This window comes from Mesoplodon densirostris, chromosome 15 (genome assembly GCF_025265405.1).
Source record: "Mesoplodon densirostris isolate mMesDen1 chromosome 15, mMesDen1 primary haplotype, whole genome shotgun sequence".
NCBI lineage: Eukaryota > Metazoa > Chordata > Mammalia > Artiodactyla > Ziphiidae > Mesoplodon > Mesoplodon densirostris.
Window position 1 is genome coordinate 68858441 of NC_082675.1, and position 12404 is coordinate 68870844.

The window sequence follows — 12404 nt, forward strand, 5'->3', positions numbered from 1 at the left end:
TAATATTTTTCCATGCTTCATCCTAATTTTGTTCTCTTTATGTACTTTCTATTTAGTGGCAATCAGATATAGTCATAGATTCTGTGTTTTTACTTACATAATAAGAATTTTACCACAGAGTGAATAACCTTTCATCAACAATTCTGATGGCTGCATTGAAAAGCATCCCATTTTCTGTAACCATTTCCGTTTTTCTTGTGTGGATCAGCCCACCTGTCCTGGATCTCAGAGGTCGATTCCTATCTTCCTGTCCTCTGTCCAATCTTTGGTGATGAGTTTGACCTCTACATCTTTACTGGGACTGCAGTGAGGTTTAGTCCAGCTGCCCAGTCTTGATGCCAGGACACAACTGCAGCACAGTATGCTGTGCCAGGGCCGTTCTTTCCAAGTTGGGCTGTTGTTGGTCTGTCATGTGTCTGCTGAGACAAGATAAAAAGGTGGCTGGGCCCCTGGATCCCAGATCATCTGATGCTCTCATTCCACCGCCACTATGGGCAATAGCAGTGTGTTCATTCCTTCAAAAATACACACTGAGCACTTGTTATGGGCCGGTCATTATACCAGTGCTGGAATAATAATGGCGAGCAAAAACCTGGATCTTCATCTTGCTCACAGTCTAGTGAGAAAGACTGACATTAGTCAACATGAAATACAAAATGACCACTTTGGTAAGTACGGTGAAGAAGAGGGACATGGGCTATGAGTGTCTATCATAGGGGCATTTGATCTACCCTGTGATGGTTTTTCTGAGGAAGTAATGATTGAATTGAGATCTGAGGGATAAGTGAGAAACAGTGTTGGGGGAGAGAAAATAATTCGAGAACACAGAAGAGTCTCCTGATCCCTTGACTTTCCACCTTAAATTTATATTCCTGTGGCACTTCTGTAGGCAAGGCAGTCAAAGGAGTCTTCCCTGAGAAAGTGGTGTTTGAGCAGAGACCTAAAGAGTTTGGGGAGAAAGCCCCCAGATTCTGGGGAGCAGTATCCCAGAGAGAGGAAATGCGTACAAAGTCCCTGAGGTGGCAGTGTGCCCATGTGTCCCAGGAACAGCAGGAGGCCAGTGACTGGAGCCCTGGACTTACTGAAGGGGCACCTAGGAGGCAGCGTCAGACAGTGAGGGAAAAGGGGAATGTGGGTTCTTTGGGTCTTTTGAGTCAGGTGGAGCTGAATTTGAGAGAGATGAATAGAGGTAGAACCACAGAAAGGTTTTGAGCAGGGTGACTTGGTCTGACCTATGTTTAAAAGAAGCAGTCTGGCTGTGTTGAGAAGAGCTTGTATAGCCTAAAAGCTGCAAGCGCAGTGATGCTCAGAGCATATTTATGTCTTTATTTTGCAGAGAGGAAATGGAGGCTCAGAGATTTAAACCTGACTGAAGTCTTTTAGTGCCTAGATTCGAGTTGAACTTAAGTGTACCTGATCCCTAAGTCCATTCCCTTTCTACCCTGCTGGAATACTGTATATGTGTGTGGGGAGGTGGAGGGGGCATATTAATTAGAAAAGAGAGATCAGACAATACTTGAAATTTGGAGCTTTTTAAAAAAACTTTTTCACTTAAGATGTTATAAAGTCTCATGATTTATTTTTTTCTACAGCGTAATTCTTAAGGCCTATACCTTAGTTCATTGAATTAGATGTACTGTCTTCAGGTAACCCATCTCCTATTATCATTTTTTTTTAAATTGAAAACCTAAGAAAATATTGGCATCAAAAATGTTTCCATCCTTTTCAGAGAAAAGGTCAGATATCCCAAGGAAAATATTTTAAAGCATTTTTTCCTTCCGATGACAAGTTGATAGGTGAAAAAAATACTTTAAACTCTAATGCTGCATTGGTCTTTTTATTTTAAATTACTTAAAACCATGTCTAAAAAATCACATTTTTCACATTTTGTGAAATAAGCATGAAAGTATCCCACACTACTAGTTAAGAAGATTTGGAGATACAGTCCGTAGTTCATGATGAAAGGCAGTATTGTGTGTAGAAGTTAAAGTGCCTGTGTTTTCGTATGTTAGTTAAAAAAACATCAGTGGACAAATGTTCCTTCCTCACCATCTGGAAGGTTAGATTTTAATGTTTTCATTGGTTTTGATGATGATGATACTATACATTTTTCAATTCTACTTTGTCCTATAGCTGCTTAGGAGTGTAATTTCTTGCCTGTTGTCTTATCTGTTACTTTTCCTGGACTTTACAGGGCCCAGCCTTTCTTTTCTGGCTTTCAGGGTCCCCTTGCCTCCTTTACCACTGCACTCAAAGAAATGAACTTGTCTCCTTCTCCTTTTTCTTAAGAGCTCTCACTCAGTTCTGGGTCCTTGAGAGAGCCCACATGGCATAAGAAGAGACATCACAGGTTTTCTCATGGATCAAGGCCAGCAGTTGGTCCTTCTGCAATACTTTACATGGTGGAACTAGAAACAGGAAATTATTCAATTAAACCTCTGTAACTCACCACTGTAGCAACAAATAGGCTATTTCTGCAGCTGTTTTACCAGCCTCAGAAGGAGAATTCCCTCAATTCAGGGGAATAGAGTTGTACCAAAGTACCAATTTTCAAGAGTATTGAACTGCAAAAATGACACTTTTCTATGTGCAAAATAACTTGCTTTTGCTCTTTTCTGAGGTGGAAAGTTCCTTTCCCATTTTGGAGAACGTTAAGGCTTTTTCCTCCATTGCCATGGCTTATTATAGAAAAAACTACCCGTGTTCCCGAAGATACCTTGTCGAAGAGATGATTGAGATGGAGCCAGCTATGCCCTCCCTGTGGGCAGCCATCTAGGGGCTGGAGACTATGGGTTGGGAGGATGTGAAGAACATGCATCCCAGTTTGTAATGTTCAGACACCACAGCCATTTTGAGAAGTTTGCCATAAAGCATTTTGAGCCAACATCTCCCAGAGCCAAGGGTGAATTCCCTCATCACTTCCCATAGCACAGCATTACCAGAACTTGTTCCAGGCACTGTCTTCTTGAGTTATTTAGCTAGGATTTTTACAATACATGAGATAGCCAAAGATACAGCCCATACCCAAGGAAGGCCTTGCTCTCTACAGAGAAGACATGGTCCTCTCTGAGGAGCTGGCTGTTACGGCGGCCTTACTTCCTGGTACATGGCTGGGAGGCAGCACCCCCAGCGCTGGGGAGCCTGGGTGTCCTCGGGGTAGGCCTGCTCCACTGTGAGCTCTTATTAACTGTGCGACGTTGGGCTGGCAGTTCTTTGTTTGTTTGTTTTTTTTTTGTGGTACGCGGCCCTCTCACTGCTGTGGCCTCTCCCGTCTCGGAGCACAGGCTCCGGATGCGCAGGCTCAGCGGCCATGGCTCACGGGCCCAGCCGCTCCGCAGCATGTGGGATCCTCCCAAACCGGGGCACGAACCCGCGTCCCCTGCATCGGCAGGCGGACTCTCAACAGCTGTGCCACCAGGGAAGCGCTGGGCTGGCAGTTTTAACTTGCATAGTTTTCGGCTCCTCATCTATGAATGGGAAGAGCAGTACTTCGCAAGGTTCTTATGAGGATTAAATGAGATAACATTTAAAGTGCCTGGACTAAAGCCTGGCTCATAATAGGCATAGAAGTGATGGCTGCATGCTCCACTTCCGATCCACATGAAATCCAGCCTCTTCCCAGAAAGGCACACATTCTTATTCCCCTGACATGACCATAAAATGCCGTTTGTTTTGTTTCTCTCTTCAGGCTATATAAAGTCTATTTGGACTTTAACCACTTGTAATAGTTTCCAAATGATTAAATATATATCAAATATTATATTCTTACAGTCATACATTCTATTAATGTAAAATTAATATGGATTAATACAATATTAAAGATATAAATATATGTGCTTATTGGGACTCATACTAACTTTAATTCTAAACTCAATGGGAAGTGCCCACATTTATAGGATAAAGGAAGAAGAAGTAATTTAAAAAATAAAGAGGGAGGGCGTACAACTTTGGATTAAAGTGCCCTCTGAACAGGGAACCCTCCTGGGTGTACTGCTGGGCACAGAGCAGAGTGGTACTTAACCACCCTAGCTTGGGTATACCATTGTGTCTAATGTGGTGTCATATGACACTTGATTTTTCAATGAATGCATCATACAGTTTTTTCCTAACAAGCTTACCATCAATTGAGATGCTCTTTTTTTTTTTTCCACTCAGTTGAAATCAAATCCCTTCTTTCCAATTCTTTATTTACGGAATTGGATTTTTTTTTTTTTCGGGATGGGGGGTGGAGTTGGAGTACAATTCTTTACAAGTATTCTTTTTCATTTTCATTTTTTAGATGAATTTCATTGTTTTATCCTGCTGAGATCGTTTTGAATTTTAAATTTGTCCACAAGTATATTAGTTATTCCTTCCAGTTTTATGTCACCAGTTAATTTGTTAAGCACGTTAATATTTCTATCCCAAGTATCAGTTGAAAACATTTGCTATGGGGGCAAAGGGAAGCAGAGCCCTATGGTAAGTTACAGGAGAACAGCCTCCAAAATGGGCATGAATTAGCATTGACCAAATAATACAATGCCTCGGTAATAGTTACTATGGATTTACCACACCGTATTATTGTCTAGGTCAGCTTTTAACTTAGGGATTCAACAACAACGTCATGAGTACGTGATAAAAGACCTCAGTGAAATCCAGGTATGATTTGTCTGTGACATTTTCCAGCTGCTTCAATCTGTAATAATTTATTCTAAGTGAACCCATATTGGGTCCTAGTGATCTTACATCCTTTGCTGTATTTATAGATCATATATTTAATCATTAATTGTTATCTCCTGCCTGGAACTGATTTCCAGCTCACTTTCATGTAAATCAAGGGAACTTGGCTATTTCCTCTCCTATTCTTTAAAGATTAGAAAAAGTGACCCAGCCATGTCTTTTTGCAAGTAATTTTTGCACTTTAGAAAATATCTGAAACCAGAAATTCTGGGTATTTTTAGCTCATAAGCCCTCTAGGGCTCTCTCCTTATTGGGGATTCTTCTCCTACTGTGCCCCTACTCAAATTATCTTGTTCTATCAGGCTGATTTAATTTCAGTTCCAGAACTTTACACATCCATAATCTCCTCAAATCCTTTGTTCAGTTAACAGTCCCATTGGAGTCCTATTACTTCGAAGAAGTTATCTCTGACCACCTCATTTCCCCCTTCATCTAAATTACTGCAGCATTTTTTTTTGCTATTACATGCATAAAGTTTTAAATTCTAGGCCATAAAATATGTCTAACTTCTTTGTTTAGATAGGACGTTGCTTGAAAGCAAGAACTCTCTCTTGTCCTTCCTTTTAACCACTAAGTTATCTATACAGTGAGTGTTGAGAAAGGTTTGCTGACTAATAATAAAAACAAAAATTTCTTTTCATTGTTCATATCATCACACACCTGGGGTTAGACTTCCGATGGCCTCTACCTCTGCCAGTCAAACATTAGTTGCAAAGCTGAAACCGAATAAAACCCATAAATTTCATGGTGGGAGAATGTACTTAATAAAGAGCAACTGTTTTTAATTGGTTTAGTTAGGATTCTTTATGTTATAAAAGGTAGACATCCTCCTTAACCTGAATTAAATAATAAAAGAATTAATTGTCTCCTGTACCTGAGAAATCCACAGTCCAGGCCGGCTTCACACAAAATGACTTATTCCAATATCACCAAGAATTCACTTTCTTTCCAGCTTTTCCCTCTAATTTGACAGTTTCAGCTTCATTCTCATTTTCTATATTATTTTCTATTGCTGCTCTCACAAGTCACTACACAATTAGTTTCTTAAGAGAACACACATTTCTTATCTTATGGTTCTGGAGGTCAAGATTCTGTAAATGGGTCTTATACTGGTACAATTAAGGTATCCAGAGGGTTGTAATCTTCCTGGAGGTTCTCGGGGAGAATCCCTTCCTTACTTTTTCCAGTGCTGGGGCTACTTGCATTCCAGGCAGACCTCTATGCTGTAAGAGGATAAATTTGTGTTGCTTAAGCCACTAAATAATTTGCCGTGTGTGTGTGTGTGTGTGTGTGTGTGTATGTGTATGTACAGTTTTACAGGGCTAAAATCAAGGTGTCGGTAGAGCTTTATTCCTTCTGCAGGATCCAGGGGAGAGTCTGGTGTTTGGTTTCTTCATCTTTCAGAGCCCACATTCCTTGACCCATGATCCCTTCTAGTAACAGCATCACTCTGCCCTGACCAGCTGCTTTCCTCATCACATCTCCTTCTCTGACTATGATTTTATGCCTCCCTCTTCCATTTTCTCAGAACCCTTGTGATACATTGGGTTCACTGGGATAATCCAGGATAATCTCTCCGACTCATGATCCTTAATTTTGTTACATCTGAAAACCCATTTTTCCATGTAAGGTAACATATTCACAGGTTCCAGGGATTAGGACGTGGGCATCTTTGGAGGAGAGAGGAGGGAAATTGTTCTGTCTACCACAGGCTCCTCATAGGGCTCTGATGGAAGTGCCAAGATTTCTCCTAAATTAGTACCTCTATTAAAGCTTATATATATATACTGAAGTATAGTTGATTTACAGTGTTGGGTTAGTTTCTGGTGTACAGCGAAGTGTTTCAGTTATACATATATACATATTATTTTTTATATTCTTTTCCATTATGGTTTATTACAGGATATTGAACCTAGTTCCCTGTGCTATATAGTAGGACCTTGTTGCTTATCTATTTTATTTATATATATTATGTATCTGCTAATCCCAAACTCCTAATTTATCCCTCCCCCACTCCCTTTCCCCTTTGTTAACCATAAGTTTATTTTCTACGTCTGTGAGTCTGTTTCTGTTTTGTAAATAAATTCATTCGTGCCATATTTTAGATTCCATATATAAGTGATATTATCATATGATATTTGTCTTTCTCTTTCTGACTTGCTTCAGTTAGTATGATAATCTCTAGGTCCTTCCATGTTGCTGCAAATGGCATTATTTCATTCTTTTTTAATGGCTGAGTAGTATTCCATTGTGCATATATGTATCACATCTTCTTTATCCATTCATTTGTCCGTGGACATTTAGATTGCTTCCATGTCTTGGCTATTGTCAATAGTGCTGCTATGAACACTGGGGTGCATGCATCTTTTCAAATTATAGTTTTGTCTTGATATATGCCCAGGATTGGGATTTCAGGATCATATGGTAGCTCTATTTTTAGTTTTTTAAGAAATCTCCATGTTGTTCTCCAGAGTGGCTGCACTAATTTACCTTCCGACCAACAATGTAAGAGGGTTTCCTTTTCTCCACACCCTCTCCAGCATTTGTTGTTTGTAGACTTTTTAATGATTGTCATTCTGACCAGTGTAAGGTGACACCTCATTGTAGTTTTGATTTGTGTTTCTCTAACAATAATTTAAGCTCATAGATTTTCACAATCTAGAGGGAAGAAAGGTTTCTCCTAGCAGTGCCTCCAGGAGAGACAGAGAGCTTCTCACTCCTTGAAGCCTCAGAAATGACTCCTTTGCTCTGACTGGCTGATGGGCTCAGCTCTGATTTTTATCATCTTGATCAGGAAGATAGTCTCCTCTGCAAGACTAGAGGGACTTAGGATCCACTTCTTCACCTTTGTAGTTGATAATGTGGAAGAGTAGTAGCAAAATGTGGGAGTGATTACCAAAATAAGGAAGAATGGATTCTGAGCAAAAACGAAAACAAACAAAAACCAAAATAACCAACAAATGTCATCTAAAATACATCCCTTCACCCCATGACTGTAAATTAGCCAAGGGCAATGACCATGTCTTATTGATAGTTGTATATTCTATATAGATATTACAGAGCCCCAAATGTCTAATATAATAATTGGTGTTCTTAAATAAGTGACTAAATGGTGAATTATTACATTGTCATGCTCACATGATTTGACTTGTAGTATAGTCAAATTCATAGCCTAATAACATGTACCGTTGGACTAGATGATACTGTTTTGGCAAGTAAATTTCTAGGGCATGTTACAGAAAGTGACTTTAAAGTCAGGTCATGATATAGGGAGAAGAATAGAAATAGTCTCAGATCATTAATTTTCTGAATTAAGGTAGGACAAGAAATGCAGCTCCATATGCAGATCCTAAAAGGAATTGCATATTTTTAATCTGACTCATTCTCTTGGGCTAATCTCAGAAAATCGTTGTTCCAGATGCACCCCCCCTTCCCAAACAGACACAAGCACACATAAGTTAAGGTACATGTATTTTGAAGAAATATAGGTACTGATTAATCTCCCTTAAGAGCACAAAAATGTATCTGCCTATCTATGTATTTTATTACCAGATTAAACCCCAGAAGGGGACTCTCAGCACCGAATGTCATAAAGACTGTATGAAGAGGATTCATTACACTAAACTATTACCTGTGGCTCCCATTCCTCTTCTCTTACTCTTTGATCTTTTGGTTTCCTTTTTTCCTGATAAGGAGGCTAGGTTGTAAGTGGGCCTCACACCTCTGAGAGGAGCAGTAAGGAGGTGCTATGTTTCCCAAGTATAAATGGCCATGCTGTGAGTCAGAAAATATTGAAGCTGTTTCCAAGAAAAGATATCAAAATCAAGCTGGAGTCATCTGTAAGAAAAAAAAGAGGGCATATTGGGCAAGTGAGTACAAGCAACTGTCAGAAGCTAGTTGTGAAACCAACTAAGTATCTAAGAGGATGAGAAGTTGATGATCTTTTTACAAGCTCATTGGTTGGTGGGCAGATGACCTCAGTGACTCAGGGTACGTGAGTCAAGGACCATAGTGAAGAGTAGCTTAATCACTATTTGTTCTGTTAGACTGAGCAGTGTCCATTTAAAGGGATTTGAACCCCATGAACCATTTTTGGTTCCTACCCTCCCACTCTTTGTGGACATTCTTTTACTGATGAAGAGAACAGAGGACTTCATCACTCTCTCAGAAGAAATTTCAACTCTTTCCTCGTACCATACTTTGTAAACCAGCGGTACTTTCCATCGTTTTGGCAGAGGGCATGCTTGAATTCATTTTGTGCATCTAATGAAAGCTAAATATTCCTTCCTAAGGAAAAAAGATCATGAGCACAGAAGTCAGTCATTTTTCATAAAATTTCAGGTTACTCATGAAATCCCTGAAACTTGTCAGCAGGGACCTTCTAGGAAGAGTCCATGGACCCAGTTAAGGATCCTTGTTCTAGACCCTGAGCCTGTATCTCCAGTTACCTCATCCTCAGCTAAGGGAAGCTTTGAGTATTTTGAGAAATTTGGAGATCACCAAAGAGTTCCATTCCATTCTAAAGGACCCATCCATCTAAGTTATTTCTGGAGGTTTGATCTGGAAATCACAGGTCCATTTTTTTTTTCTTTCAATCTTTCTTTGAACTTTTAATTAAAAAAATTACCAAAGAATTGAAAAGCTTCAAGAATGCTTAATAAACTTATTCTCTTCACTTACATTCACCAATTATTCACTTTTGTCACATTTACTTTGTGTGTGTGTATGAATGTGTGTATACTTTTTTTTTTTTGCGGTACGCGGGCCTCTCACTGTTGTGGCCTCTCCCCGTTGCGGGGCACAGGCTCCGGACACGCAGACTCAACGGCCATGGCTCACGGGCCCAGCCGCTGGGCAGCATGTGGGATCTTCCCAGACCGGGGCACGAACCTGTGTCCCCTGCATTGGCAGGCAGACTCTCAACCACTGCGCCACCAGGGAAGCCCTTGTATACATATTTTTGCTGAACAATTTTAGAGTAAATTAAAGGTATCATAAATGTCTACCCCTAATTGTTTCAGTATGTTTATCTTCTAAAACAACAGGATATTATTTTATATACAATGCAAATATAAAATAGAGGAATTTTAATATCTTAGAGTACTATTATTTAATATACCACCCATATTCAAATTTTGCCAAGTGTCTTTTTTTAACTTTTTTTAAACATCTTTATTGGAGTATAATTGCTTTACAATGGTATGTTAGTTTCTGCTGTATAACAAAGTGAATCAGCTGTACATATACATATATCCCCATATTTCCTCCCTCTGTCGTCTCCCTCCCACCCTCCCTATCCACCCCTCTAGGTGGTCACAAAGCACCAAACTGATCTCCCTGTGCTATGCGGCTGCTTCCCCAGTAGCTATCTATTTTACATTTGGTAGTGTCTATATGTCACAGGTACTTCTTATCTTAACTTTTTCAAGACAGAAAGGGATGGACGTGGCTAATGATCTAGAAACACTGTTGTCAAGTTATAGTGTCATGGGATTTTCCTGATGATGATTGTATCCTGTATTTTTCATGCTTTCCCCCCTCCTTTTGAATAGGTAGCCACATTTTCTCCTCTCGTCAACTAATGAGTGTGAGATGGTGATAAGAAAGTTTGGGGAAGAGAGAGAAAGAGCGAATAGACCATGTAATGCAGTGGGGAATGGAGAGAACCTACAGCTGAACAGCTCCTTAAAAGACAGAACTTTTACCAGAGTGGCATTTCTGTTTTTCGGCCTTTGTGGCCAAGTTCATTCCTTTGTAAGTTCACTTATTCAGCAAAACTCTATTGGCATGTGCAGCATTCCAAGTCTTTTGCTAGATCTGTGAGGGGTTCAAAGGTGAATGACATACAATCCCTCTTCTCAAAGGAGCTTGAGGTCCTGCAGTAGAGATAAGATGTGCAAGGAAAGTCAGCTTAAAGCAGTTTCCTGAAAGGGTTCCACTGTGCACCCTTCCTAAATTTCCTCCTGTGTGTGTTTGCTTCATTTCATGTCTCAGGGACTGGAGAAGTCCCTCTCTTGTTCTCCCAGAGCACCTCCTCATTGCACAGACCATCATATTTATTAAGATATTTTATAATTATCTATTTACGCCTCTCTTCCAACAGATCACCAACCCCTGGAGGACAGAATCTGAGTCTTATTAAACTTCACATTTATATTTCCTGGAAGCTAACAGGGTACCTGGAGCATGGTAAATGCTTTCAAATTGGTTGAATAAAGCACTGAATCCTGTCTAGAGAAGAGAACACAGGTGAAATAAGACATCCTACAAAAAGAGGACCCTGGCTGTTATGTCAGGAAATAGCTGTCTGGTATTTGTCCCTTGTGTTTCTGGACCTCAGTTTCCCACCTGTCCTAGAAGGAGTTGGATTAAGTGATTCTCTCCAGATGAAAAATTCAGTAATGCTGAAGGCAGAGAAGGAAGGAAACACCCTGCCCATCTGACCCAGCCTAAATACCCGCCTCAATTTTACAGTCAAAAATAAATTCCCTAAGATTGAGGGTCAAAAGAAATAGCAGCAAACCCCCCAGACACTTAGAGTATTTGCCAGATCCATTGACAAAAGTGACTTCCCACGCTTTGCCCACAGAGGGCATCCCTGCTCATTGATATGTAGACCAGGCGAATGCAGCTGCTTGGAAGCCTCCCCCGACCGCTCTTTTTTTTCTTCGCCCGCATCTCTCTGCCCCCACCCCCTTTCCCGTGGAATCTTTGCCTGATCCTGTTCGTTTCCCTCCGGTCTCCACATTTTCCCTTCCAGCCCTCCACTTCTCCGGATCAATGGATAGTACGGCTGCAACTCCCAGCTCACGCACCACTGGCGGACACCCCAGTAACAAGTGAGAGCGCTCCACCCCGCAGCGCCCTCCCTCTCCTCCCCAGGTCCCCCTCGGCTCTTGGAGGAAAACCAAACAGCATCCCCAGGTTTTGCGCACGGATTTTTCTCTTCAACTTTACCCACCGTCAATCTTTGGATGCACAGCCCAGCCACAGGATTGCTTTCTGTCTCGTCTTGGTCCCTCCTGGGTTGTCTGTTTATTGCTGTTTCGCAAGCCCCGTGGAGAGCTGGTTGCCCTTCTCTTGTTCCCTCTGTTTCCTTGAGTTAGTTTTCCGAGGTTTTACCGGGGCTCGAGATCTCTTGGACCGAATGGAACTTTTTGCTGCCTCTTTTTGCTGCTGATTCTGTCAGTGGACGAGGAAAAAGGCTTCGGAGGCAGAAGAGGCGCAGGGGAGGTGGAGAAAGGTGGAGGAAGAGGACGAGGAGGAAGCCAAAGGGGCTCGGTGCGTGTGTGTGCATGTGTGCATGCGTGTGTGAGTGCATGTGTGTGAGTGTTGCGGCTGCCCAGGACCCCCGGCCCCGAAGGTGTTGGCTGAAATATGGAGAATAGTCTTGGATGTGTTTGGGTACCCAAGCTGGCTTTTGTACTCTTCGGAGCTACCCTGCTCAGCGCACATCTCCAAGTCACCGGTAAGAGGTTCCTTCCTTTCTTCTCTTCGCACCCGCCCCCCCCACCACACACCCCTTTCCTTCTCCTCATTTCCTTTGGCGAGTAGTAGAATTGGGGTAGAGGGAGAGAGGGCAAGATGTTCAGAGCTCCCTGTGTCCCCCATTTCCTCACCGATGATAAAAGAAGGGAAGACTTTTTTTTCCCTGGGGGTGGAAGATGTTGGCAGCTGGGGAAAGG